We start from the raw sequence: 12,768 nt of genomic DNA, 5'->3' as shown, positions 1-12,768 counted from the left end.
ACTTTATGACACTTATTATAAATTTAATAAACAATGAGTAAAATAATTCATCCCAACTAAGTAGAACAATTTCAAAAATAATTAGGAAGAAATTGGATTTACGAATACACTCACGTCCACTCCGATTTTATTAATGACTTTTGTCAATGCATCCAGTAATAATTGCAATCAGTAAGCCACTTTGCAGATGAGCTAATCTAATATTAAATTTGTATATTTTTGTGACTGATCGGCACGAAACCCTAACGAGTAACCGTCAAGTAGCGCAAGAGTTTTAATGAAAGGAAAAAGATCAAACTGTCAACGTTACTACCAATAACAACATTTTGTACTGTATCCCATCAGTTTGCTGAAAATTCAATAATGACGATTTATCTATTCAAAATATGATTATGAACAGTGTGGGCGTTGTACTGAAAGGAAAGATTTACGTCACCTTAATTCTAAAAGAATACAAAAATTCTTAGTCCAATAAGCTTGCACTTAAATGCTTAAAATACTTTTCCTTTGTTCGATACAGTTTGGTTTAACAAGAGTACATTAAGCAATACTGCTGAATTGTTAAAAAATTATTGAAGTAAATAAGATAGCATTCTCGCCTTTTTTGATTCAAACACATATATTTTAATTAATGAAGTTTAAAAAATTAAACTTATATTTAACTATTCGAAAGACTGTTTATAGGTTATATTGAAACTATTAAAGGAATTGAAAATAATATACATATTTTTGCTAAGAAAAGGCATGTAATTCAATGCTGTTGTGAAATGAAATTTGTTTAAATTATCTTTATCCATTGATGACATTTAAATTTGTATATTGAAAATGTGAAATGTTGTTTTCAGATTGACAAATATAATCCAGTAGATAAATGTTCTCCCAAGCTGTGCGGAGCCAGAGACAAACACAATTTATGGCCGGAGAGACCAACATCGTGAACGAACTAAAGCTTGAAAGGTCATCCGTCAGTAATCATTCTTGATTTCTTTAAAAATACGTTTTTTTATTTAGGCTTTATAGGTGTTTATTAACTAATCATAATACATCCAATTAATTTTGGATGAACTGATTACATTTATTTTCTACATTTAATTAACATTTTGGTAATAAGACGTATCTAATACCTTTATAGAACGAATTAGTTGTTTTCTTAATTTTTTTAATTTAAATCTAAATTATTTCACTTTAATTTTAGTTCCACGTATACATTTATTGGCTATACGTGGAAGTCTATTACTTAACTATTTGCTTTGCGAACTGAGACATAACAAATCTATTCGAATCATCGCAAGAAACACATTTAGATATTGCTTAATATTGCATCTGTTAACTCTGACATGTCTACATATTGAAAACAACTTTTCAGTATGAATTAATTTACCAGAGACCAAGACATAAACATGTATGAGCACATGACAGAGGTGATTTATGAACGCCTACCCTCGCAAGTTGGTTTTCAATTCTTCAACAGACTGACCAATTCAATCGAAGATCGCCCTTCGCCTGAGGCGATAAAGTGTTGCCTAAACCACTTCTTGGTATCTCAGGCATTTTATAATGCATGTGAGTTTTTGGATTTAAATTGGGAAACTACCCAATTAAATGACTGATCTCTCTGTTCGAACTGAGCTGCATTAGCGATGAAGGAGGCGTGATTATAACATTGTATGTAAGAATGTTTATTGTATTATAAATGACAGAAATATGTGGAGATCGTTATTAATTGACGAGTGTCAAACAATGTAATAATATTACTGCAATAAAATAAATTGGGTTTGATACAATCTAATTTATCGGGGTTATCTACTTCCAGTACAAACACTGCCCCTGTCTCGAATAACGACAGAACATAAATAAGATCCCAATTCCTATCTAGCTTATTATAGCTTTTGCATTGGCCCAGCGAGTCGGTAACGAGATGCGGTGATTGGTAAAATAGTGATCACGTAAATGCAAGGAATTACCGAAATCATCTGTGTTGCTGTATAGCGTGATAGTAAGGACATAACCTCTTTTTACTCTTCAGGTAATAGTGAACAGTTTCCTTCAATTGTCATAATTACTAAATGTGTGAATTTATTTTATCTTAACATTCGTCGCCTTAAAATTGGCACAGATTTTCCTGTATATGAAAGGAGCAGCAAAATGCAGTAATTGTAGTCGAGGAGAGGTGAAGCGTGTAGACTATATTTTAAAATATTTTCGTTGCTCGTCCCATGAGTTAACCTTTGACGTCTACTTGTACGAAAATATTAATATTACTTTTCTATTATTCTGCTGCTGATTTGTAATATCTTTCATACTTATTTTCAGTACTTTACCTGTATATTGTACGTTGTGGTTAGTAACATGGTATACATTTCAATAACATTAAATTAAATGCAAAGAATTTAAATATTTTAAGTAACCGGCGGAATTATTATTAAGGCTTACAATTTGAAGTTTTATTTTTTGTGTGATGAAAATAGGTTTTTTAAAGGTTGATTTAAAATAAAATTCTGACCAGTGTATTGATAAAACGATTAGTGAAGCACAACCGACAGAACTTGTTCTTGGCTTTCATAACAACGTCGAAGGTAACATCGAATAGAAGTAAAGTAGAGTATTTTCCTTTTTATAACTCCGTTAGTCTGAAAGATGTTAGAATCACACTTCACAATTACAAAATGTATACGAACTCTGAATTTTAATCAATGGTCAATGATCTATGATCTGTGTCAGTGACCATAACAGATATGTCTTCAGTTGACATGACAGAGCGACTCCAAGCACACAATATGTCTAACTACAACTTCAATAGTAGTAATGTTTGTTCCGATATCAGACTATACTTGTTATCTATGTCAGTTGGAACACAGACCAAACAAAATACCTGTAGTATCAATACGAATAGATAATGCTATACGTATATTACAGCTCATTGTACAATTGGCTAAACCATTAGTGTAACGGGTGTGACTACTTGCATTTCACAATATCAGCCAAGAGCTTTATTTCAGCCAAATTCTTTTTCTCATTCACTTGTTACTGTTCAGGTTATACAGGGTGGCCCATAAGTCAGTTGTCAAAAGTTAAAATACAAAATTACCAGAAAAGTAAAAATATTTTATTTGTACAAAGTACAGTATTATTAATGTAGTTATGATAATACATTAATAATACTCTGCCATTCACTTTAAAAGTCGCTTCATCGCTCCAAAGAATGCATTTTGAAAACATTGGATCAGCTTCAGCTGGGATTGTGTACCATTCGCTGAATTCCAAACGCCTGTCGGGATCATCTTCATTTAGGCCTTGAAGTAAAGTAGGCCTACATGCTTTCAATTCAAAGTTTTCTGCATCCTTTGTAGACTTATTCTCAGTAATCCATATTCCTTGGACGCTTTCCATTGAGATTTAGTAGGCGATTGCACAAAACATTACGCAACAACATTAAGATTCTCTTCTGTAGTTACAGACACTGGCCTACCTGAACGAGAAAGCTCCGCCACTGACCCAGTTTCTTCAAACCTTGCATTTAATTTCCGAATACCTTTTCGAGATGGAGGTCTAACGTTTGGAAAGCGTTCCACAAACGAATCACACACATCAATGTAATTACGGTCATATTGTACCGTAGTTGTAATTATTTATGCTGAATCGCGGTAGGAAGTAGGCTCTTTGTTAACTAGACGCGGTGCGTGGACATTGTTTGTTGGTTCGAGACAAGATATCAGCTGATCGAGATGACTACGGTGATACGTTCCGAGCCGGTTCCCGGAGAGAGGGGGACCAGTCTTGAAGCCACAACGACAAGGTGCAGACGTCGAGTAGAGAAGCGGTGGTTCTTCCTCTAATCCTATAGTTTGGGATCTAGAGTAATTCTTTTAATCGGGTGTAAATTCAAATCAAGTTTTTAATTTTCTTTAGTGCGTTTTTAGTTTCCTATCAGCCTCCATAGTCTTCAAAGTAGTAAGACCCGTACCAGCGTTTAGTTTATATCTTTTATTTTTATACTGTTGTGATTAAATTAGTAAAATTTCCCATATTTCAGAGTCTGAGAATTAATTGAATTGAAGTATTGTGAATTAAATTTTGGTCGTAAAGTTAATATCAAGTTTTGTGTTATATTGATTTTGGATATTTTGAGAAGAGTACTTTTTATTTTATTTTGTTAATTTAACCCATTTTTGGAGAAGTATATATTTTTAGTTTCATTTTAATTTTAATTCTTTTTGATCAGACTCTTAATAAGATTTGATCGATTGTGAGAAGTTTTGGAGAAAATCAAATGTAAAGTTTGTAAACTTTGTTAAAATTTTGGTGAACTCTAATTCGGAATAAATCAAGTATTTCCGAAAAGTTGTTTTGATTTATAAAGTATTAGCTCCAAATTAATATAATATATTTGTTTTGATTTATAAAGTATTAGCTCCAAATTAATATAATATATGTGCTATAATAACGGTACAATATTTCCACCATGATTTTAACACAAATACACGCTGTTCTGTACTTAACTTCCTATTCATCGTTGACTAAATAACATACAACATAACCTCAAACAGCTATTGTAAAGTAACTTAGCGTAACTGCTGCCGGTTTAACAATTGTAGTCAAGTTCACAACAGACTGCGATTGCGCTATTCAAAACACCATCTAAAAAAATTGCAAGTGACAACTGACTTATGGGCAACCCTGTATTTTGTTTAAATTACCAACATTTCTAGTCAAAATTAGGCTACTTATGATCAATATATATTATTAGTACCATTACTTTCCTTATACAAAATCACACCATAATACAAATTTACAAAAGTCTACGATAAATTGTTATTGTATATAATCAAAAACTTGAATCAATCCTAGATTCACATAATCTAGCCTCAGGAGAACCAAATATCAAGTGAGGAAATCCGCTGTAAACAAAGAAGACAAATCTCTGGAAAAAAATTTTGTTGTCTTTTGTCTATCTCATCATGGGCTTTATTTTGTAGGTAGAGATGAAAGAAATCGGTATTCTGCCGAATATATTATCATATTAATATTTACAAAAAACTAAACTCGTGTGAGTAATTAGTTGGCTTTACATTATTAAATATAATGTTTACGTCGGTCAGTTAAAATGATATTTTGGCCTATGTATAAATTATTTTCTAAGTCCGTTAACCCTTTTTATTTTAAGCAATGTCCTACTACAAATATAAATGTTATTAATCACTTTATATGTGGATTCATAAAATATTTATAAATATATAAAAACGTTTTTTTTTTGTTCGTTCAATGTAAATAAAAAGAAAATTAAGTTCCGCAGATTTAATGCTTTTTATACAACACGAACAAGCTACTTTATAATGTATTTTAAAAAGATATAAGTTTTTTAATGAAAATTTTTATAAAATATTGCAAACAAAAGACAATTACTAAATTCATCATGTTACATTTGCAGTTTAGTATATACAAATATATATATTTTAATGTTTAATATTTATTTTAAAAGTTGTTTAAAATTTTGATCTGTCAATTCATTGTTATTAAAGACAATATATAAAAGTGCCAAGAACATAAATTTTGAATATTTACATTGAAAAGTATAATAAAATAAAGAATGCTCCTGAAAAAGTATACAAAGTTTATTGCTATATTAAAAAATTTAGGAAAAAAAAAATAAGAATAGTTAAGTTAAAAAATAAGTTAAAGATCACCATGTAAAGATTAGCTCTACTGTTAAAATTATAGTTTCCAAGATCACAATGGTGACCGAGTTGAAAACGATATGTTGCATAGTTAGTAATCACCATAATTAGCCAGCTGTGAAATTGCTAGAAATAGATTAACGCATTACTTGCTCTATTGCAATAATGATCAAGCCGTTAAAAGTGACCTGTTTTAAACTATGTAACTATTGCGAGGCGGCTGTTTGTATGTTTGCTTTACACTTTCGGTAATATCCTTCACACCATGGCTGAACACGCTTACCTTGTGTTAAGAAGGGCACAATTACACATGAGTTCTAGCCCGTAAAGAATTGTGTACAGGTCCTAAAAAAGAATAATCACTGATCTTTATCAGATAGATCTATTGTTGTCGGACTTGAATTAGTTACGTTATTAGGTCTAACAAACAATCTATGATGACTAAATAAGTTATAATTTATTAAAGTATATTTATTTAATACATTTATCTAAGTATAGTATATTTTTCAATAAACTATGTTCCGTGTTCTCAAACTATGCATAAAATCTCAAAATTTTGCTAAAGGTAGAGTTTTTTTAAACAATAGTTTCTAGTTGTCGAGAAATATCTTTCAAATCCTAGCCGAAATTTTGAAATATAGTGGTCATACTATTGTGCCAATTGTCCAATATTTCTTTTACTCATACATTAAAATTATGGTCAATGATTTTTTTACTAGAACGGTATTTTTAAACTCTATAGCAGATAATAAAGCTCTGTTGGTTACCTACGAAATGTTAATAAAGTGCTGTCAATATTGCGACTCTTTACATAAAATTATGGTTTCAGCGGAAAATTGAATAATGATAAAGCGTTCTACCTAATACAAAATGTTTGGTATGCATGTTGTGTACTGCATACTATAGTGTAGTAGTACACCACAGTAAAGAAATATTTATAATCCTTAAACAGTAAATAGAGAAAACGTACTACCCTAATAATTCATCAATTCAAGGACGTGCAGTCAACTATATGTACTTATCTAGATATTTTTATACTTTATGCTAGACAGTGGTTGCAGAAAAGTAGAAATAAGCAGTGTTGTTGCTGCCAAGCCTACTTTATGTATGCCTTGGAAACTATAGAAATGAAAGGAAATTAAAAATAGTGGTTAAATTAATAACTTTATTTTCCCATAAGTGTTTACGGAAATTAAGTTAGAAATTTTGAAAGGATGGCCTCATGTTAAATGAGCCGACTGAGCTGATAGGGATATTTTTGTTCAATGAATTTCTCGTTGCCAACTTCGTCAACCACTCAGTCAAAAAGTACTTTTTATAATTTGTTTTGAACAATTAGCTTATTGATCTTAAAATTTGAACCAAGCCAGCTCAATTACCAGTTTCCTGTAAATTCTCAGTTGATTATTCCATAAGTGGTCCGAATTAGAGGACGGATCGACAACAGAACAGACAACTGGTAATTAAACAAGTTCATTGTGTTATAATTACCGTATTCAATGAGTATTCCCTAACAAAGAACTCTGATTGAGAGAGATTCCTTATTTAATGTTTAATTTACTGAATGCAATACTTATTTTTGGTTATTTATCCATGTTGATATTGATTTAAATATAATTACCTGATAGATTGTATCGTTGTGGTACTGGCCAATTATTTAAATATGATCAATAATTATGCGTCGTACCATTGCAGAACGTAGTAATTTCATACAATTAGTAAATAATTCCACAATTCCATATCGATAAAAAATGGTCAAAACTAACTAGCCGCTTCCCCTTTTACTTAAATCTAAAATATGCAGATGAAATATAGTCTTTGCTTAGAAAATATATGTATTATATGTGTTTTTCCTAAACTTTGCGTAGTGTGTTTCTAGTGTATGTGCGGTTTGCAGATGACATTGTAAGAATTATTTCTTCAAAATTTGACTAAACCTTTTTAAAATCACGTTTTTCCTATTGCTGTTATGTGAGTTTTTGTGTTTCAGCTGGTTACAATAGTAGCTTCAAAGCATAATGCACTTAAAATCTTCCAATATGAAACATTCTGTAAAGCTTCATTGTAAATAAAATGATATAACGAAGTATCGAAGGACCCAACAGACAGAAACAAAATAATTACGGCACAGATGACCATACAGATGGACAGACTGTCCTTAGGACGTTTTGCCCCGAAATCAATGGCAATTCTTAACTCCAGGCTTTCATCGTAGTTTTTACGTAATAAAAAACATCACACTTTTCTTTTTGGTCGGTGCTACAAATAAACCAAATATAGTATTCTATTTGTAGTTCCAATTATCCTACACATGTTAATATGTACCACTGTAATAAGAAAATATGATATGATTATTTTTAATTTGTGTACAGCTTGTATTTTTTATGATATTTTCACATAGCCATCAATGATAACCTTAACACCGACGTATTATTTTCACTAAGGATCACCTAAATCCCATGAAGTGACATTCACCATCATGAAACTCAGTGTTATCTATATAGCAATGACGCTGAATGCAGATTATTTAAGTCAGTTTATATTCTAGATCTCGTACTTACAGACATACATTCAGACATAAGTTTGTCCTGATACTGGATTGGTTTTAACGCTCAGCCAATAATGAATTAGTGTCAAGAATTTAAATATTACATTTAATTTTAATTCTATATTTAATTCCTTTGATAATAGTACAAATAAATTTCATTAAAATTTTAGTGGCTACCCAACATTTTACTTTTAATTTTACAGGGTGAAACTTACTTACTTTTTACCGCACATCTCAATATCTTATCCCCGCTGAATGAAAGTGTTCTTCTGAGTAAAAAGTCTTGCACGTTTCTACACTGAGGATCAGAAGTGCTCTCATGAAATGGTAAACAAAACTCTCTTGTGTACAAGTTAACCACTGGAGGAAAATTTCGTGCTTTTACTTTGCAACGAGATAAAGCTTTTCCTGCTATATATGTTGACAAAACTATTTTAATTCAACTATAACGTAAATATGAATTGCTCATAAAGTAATTCTTTTTTTGTAAATTCAGTAGAAATATATACTAAAAAAATAGTTAAACTTTCTGATCGTAAGGATCGTAGGCGTAAAGCAGTGTGATTCAGAAGTACTGTTAATTAATCTGACAACTCTAAACCCTGTTAAACACAATTATGCTATGCTTGTATGTTATAACCAGCTTTGTATGTACATTAAAAAATTGAATATGTTTATGGAAATTGTAAATTTTACAGTGTACCCTTTAGTGATTGTTTTACGACCAGAGGGTTTCCAAGACCATTAGTATGGCGAGTGATTAAAAGCTTCTATCTAAGTGTATTAGGGCTGACCTTTTGTGACTGTTTTATGACCCAGATAAACATCCAGAGGGTTCCAGAGACCATTAGGATGGCAAGTGATTACAAGCTTCTAGCTGAGTGTAATAGGAGTAACCTTTAGTTACTATCTTACAACCTAGGTAAACGTCCAGAGGGTACCTGAGACAAAAGGGTGATGGCAAGTGATTAAAAGCTTCTATCTAAGTGTATTAGGGCTGACCTATAGTGACTGTTTTATGACCCAGATAAACATCCAGACGGTTCCAGAGACCAAAAAGGTGGCAAGTGATTACAAGCCTCTAGCAGAGTGTATTAGGACTTACCTTTATTGACTGTTTACGCTAAAGGTAAACATCCAGAAGGTTTCTGAGACCAAAAGGGTGGCAAGTGATTACAAGCCTCTAGCTGAGTGTATTAGGACTTACCTTTATTGACTGTTTACGCTAAAGGTAAACATCCAGAGGGTTCCTGAGACCAAAAGGGTGGCAAGTGATTACAAGCCTCTAGCTGAGTGTATTAGGACTTACCTTTATTGACTGTTTTCGCTAAAGGTAAACATCCAGAAGGTTGCTGAGACCAAAAGGGTGGCAAGTGATTACAAGCCTTTAGCTGAGTGTATTAGGACTTACCTTTATTGAATGTTTACGCTAAAGGTAAACATCCAGAAGGTTGCTGAGACCAAAAGTGTGGCAAGTGATTACAAGCCTTTAGCTGAGTGTATTAGGACTTACCTTTATTGACTGTTTACGCTAAAGGTAAACATCCAGAGGGTTCTAGAGACCGTTAGGATGGCAAGCGATTACAAGCTTCTTGTTGAGTGTATTATGTCTGACCTTTAATGACTGTTTTACGACCTGGCATGGCAAATTCTGACACCGATATTACACTACCGAAACTTGTCTAACTATCCTGGAAGCAGAAAAACATTCTGTGTAGGTTTAGTTTAGTTCTTACTAGGCTTTTTAGTAGTATACTCCACACAACAAGTAAATTTATACTGGAAATGGTAATTTTAGACATTTTTAATACTTTTCTAATTTTTAACATAATATTTCCACACTTTTGCTAACTTTAGGATTGAGCTAAGGACACCAAAAACATAAAACCCATCTGGGCATAGTTGTTTTTGTCGTCTCTTTGTCATTACCGGATTAGGAAATGGTTATTAACAATGCAAATGTGATCTGGGTAGCTGCATGATATCTTAATCAATTTTATAAAAAGATTTATTTAGGTTACAAATTATAATACTTAACAGGTTTATATAATATAACACGTGCTTTTTGTGTAATTAGAAGTTGAACAAAGTAACAGATATTAATCTTGGAATTTACTTTCTAGAAATCTTTAAATAAGAGAAATTGAAAAGAAAATCGTTATAATATATACATCTAGAAAACTAATTAAATATACCTTAGGATACTTAAAAAGCTTCTACGTCTTGACTTTGTAATGAACTTGGCAAACTTGTGTGCCTTTTACCGTCTTAGTGAAGTAGTCTTTAGTTTTCTCTTTTGGAATTAAGTAGTAAATGGTATTTAGACCTATATGTATAAGAATACAGTCAATTAGCATAAATAACGTTTAAATGTGATTATAATATTTTAATGGATTTAGTTCAAGATCCTAACCCAATTATTAAAATAACTCCTATTAATTCAGTCATTATTAATATTACCTCCCAAAGGTACCTATTTACTTAAATAAGTGAATTGTAATTGCTCAATAAGTTCGTTATATTTAGATATGCAATACAGATGCAAAAAGTTGTCTTGCAGTAAAGTTATTACTTTTTTAGTTTATGTGTAGTTGTTTTTCATAATTATAAAAACTGCTTTGCTATTTTCAATTCTTTCACGAGCAATAAAATATAATAAAACATTACTTATGGTTTCGTTCAGCAACATAATGCGTAAAATAAACTTGAAATAACGCATGCCAACAATGTATATGCATAAAAGTACTTATGTATGCATAATATTTATAAATTAGATAGCAAAATTTACTGAGGTAGTACTCTTCAGTCACATAACCTTATGTATTTAATAAAAAACGTCCTAAAAGTATTATTCTAGTATTTTGAAAATGGCACAGTAGAAACATTGGCTTTCAGCGTACATAATGAAACAAAAACTTAATCAATACCTACGTAATACTGTGCTTTTATCACTGATCTTACCATGCTACACATGTCGTTTATGTGACTCGACGGAAAGAGATTATGAAAATGATGGTTTTACAAACGCCTAACGCTTATTTTAGGGATTTCTTCTTAATTCTGAACCTTTGTTCCCCTACCACTCCAAAGGTTTTGCAAAGATATAGTAGGACTATTTTCGACGCCCAGCCCTCAGACATTCAGTTTTCAGCCACCATTCGTGCACCCAGCAAGGAGAATCTGCAAACACTTTTCTTTTGCAGAGGCTCCAATCAAAAGTCCCCTTTGAATATAATCCGACTGAATATCGTCAATTAGGGGTTTCTTAATTTTCTGTTTAAAAATCCGACTGGAACAACCTTGTATAAACAATCTGGTTCCTATAGATTTTAATTTAATTTGGTATTTATTCTCATTAAAGTTGCTGTATGACGGAATTTAGGTTAATCATTTTTTGTTATGGGAATTAATCTTCAATTCTTGTACCATTGTTTAAAATGAAGTAAATAAATTGAAATTTCTGTGATTGACATTTAACCATTATGAAAACTATTTTCAGGGGGTCTAGTTTTGCCCTATATAATTCGATTTCACGTGCATAAATCAAAAGCTCCCAGAAGTTCGCATCCTGTACAGCTCAATTTAATTTAGGAGTTACAAGGAATTGTAAATTATATTATTCTGGTAAAATAATATTAATTGACCATTTGTAAAATAAACTGTGTTTTTTTTTCCTTTTAACTAATAAGTGTTATTTTGAAACAATTTATAAAAATTTTGATTAACAGTAATTTTCATATTAAACCCAAATAGCTTCATGTAGCGTACATGATAGGGTACATAAGATTAACTGTTATAGTTTCTAATGTATGAAATAAAAAAATTACATGTTTAAGTAAGGGATTTTTCTTTCTTTATTCTGTGTATAATAAATAATTTGAAATAAAAAAACGATACTAAAATATTTTAAAAGTATTATAAAAATTACCGAAAATCTGAAATTATGCGAAACTGTTACTTATTTCACTAGATTTTAAAGGTTGCCTAAGGTCTATATATGGTATTTTTTATAAGGAAGAGTAGCGTCAAAATTTAACACATTATGAGAATCTAATATAGCGTCTTTAATTTATTAAAACCTATATTAACTGTTTTAAGCTGAAATAGAAAAATGAGAGAAAAAGACCATACATTATATAATTTGATTAACTCTTTTCTTGAACATTGCGTTACTTTTTTCCAAAAACAAACATTTACTCCGATAAAAATCTTCAATCTAATATTGTAAATTTATGCAATATCTTTCAAATACTGCATATACAAGCATATACAAATACATTTTAATTATATTTCTGTTAAGATGTCTCAATAAGAACTTAAATATACATATACAAAAGTATTAAAGAATTTAATTAAATAAGAAGGAAGCGTTTATATTTAAAAATTTTGCTTTGACATGTAAATAAGCCTAAAATATCGTTTGTAAATGTATCAAGTTAATTAGTTTCCATAGTTTTGCAAGAGAATTGTAAATTTTCCTTATTGAAATTGGTGCAAACTGGGAGAGAAACTTAAGCGTAACCTGTATTTATGTTTTCAGAAAGA

The sequence above is a fragment of the Homalodisca vitripennis genome, chromosome 2, assembly GCF_021130785.1.
Source record: "Homalodisca vitripennis isolate AUS2020 chromosome 2, UT_GWSS_2.1, whole genome shotgun sequence".
Lineage (NCBI taxonomy): Eukaryota > Metazoa > Arthropoda > Insecta > Hemiptera > Cicadellidae > Homalodisca > Homalodisca vitripennis.
The sequence above is the reverse complement of the archived record's forward strand: the minus strand, read 5'-3'. Positions refer to the sequence as shown.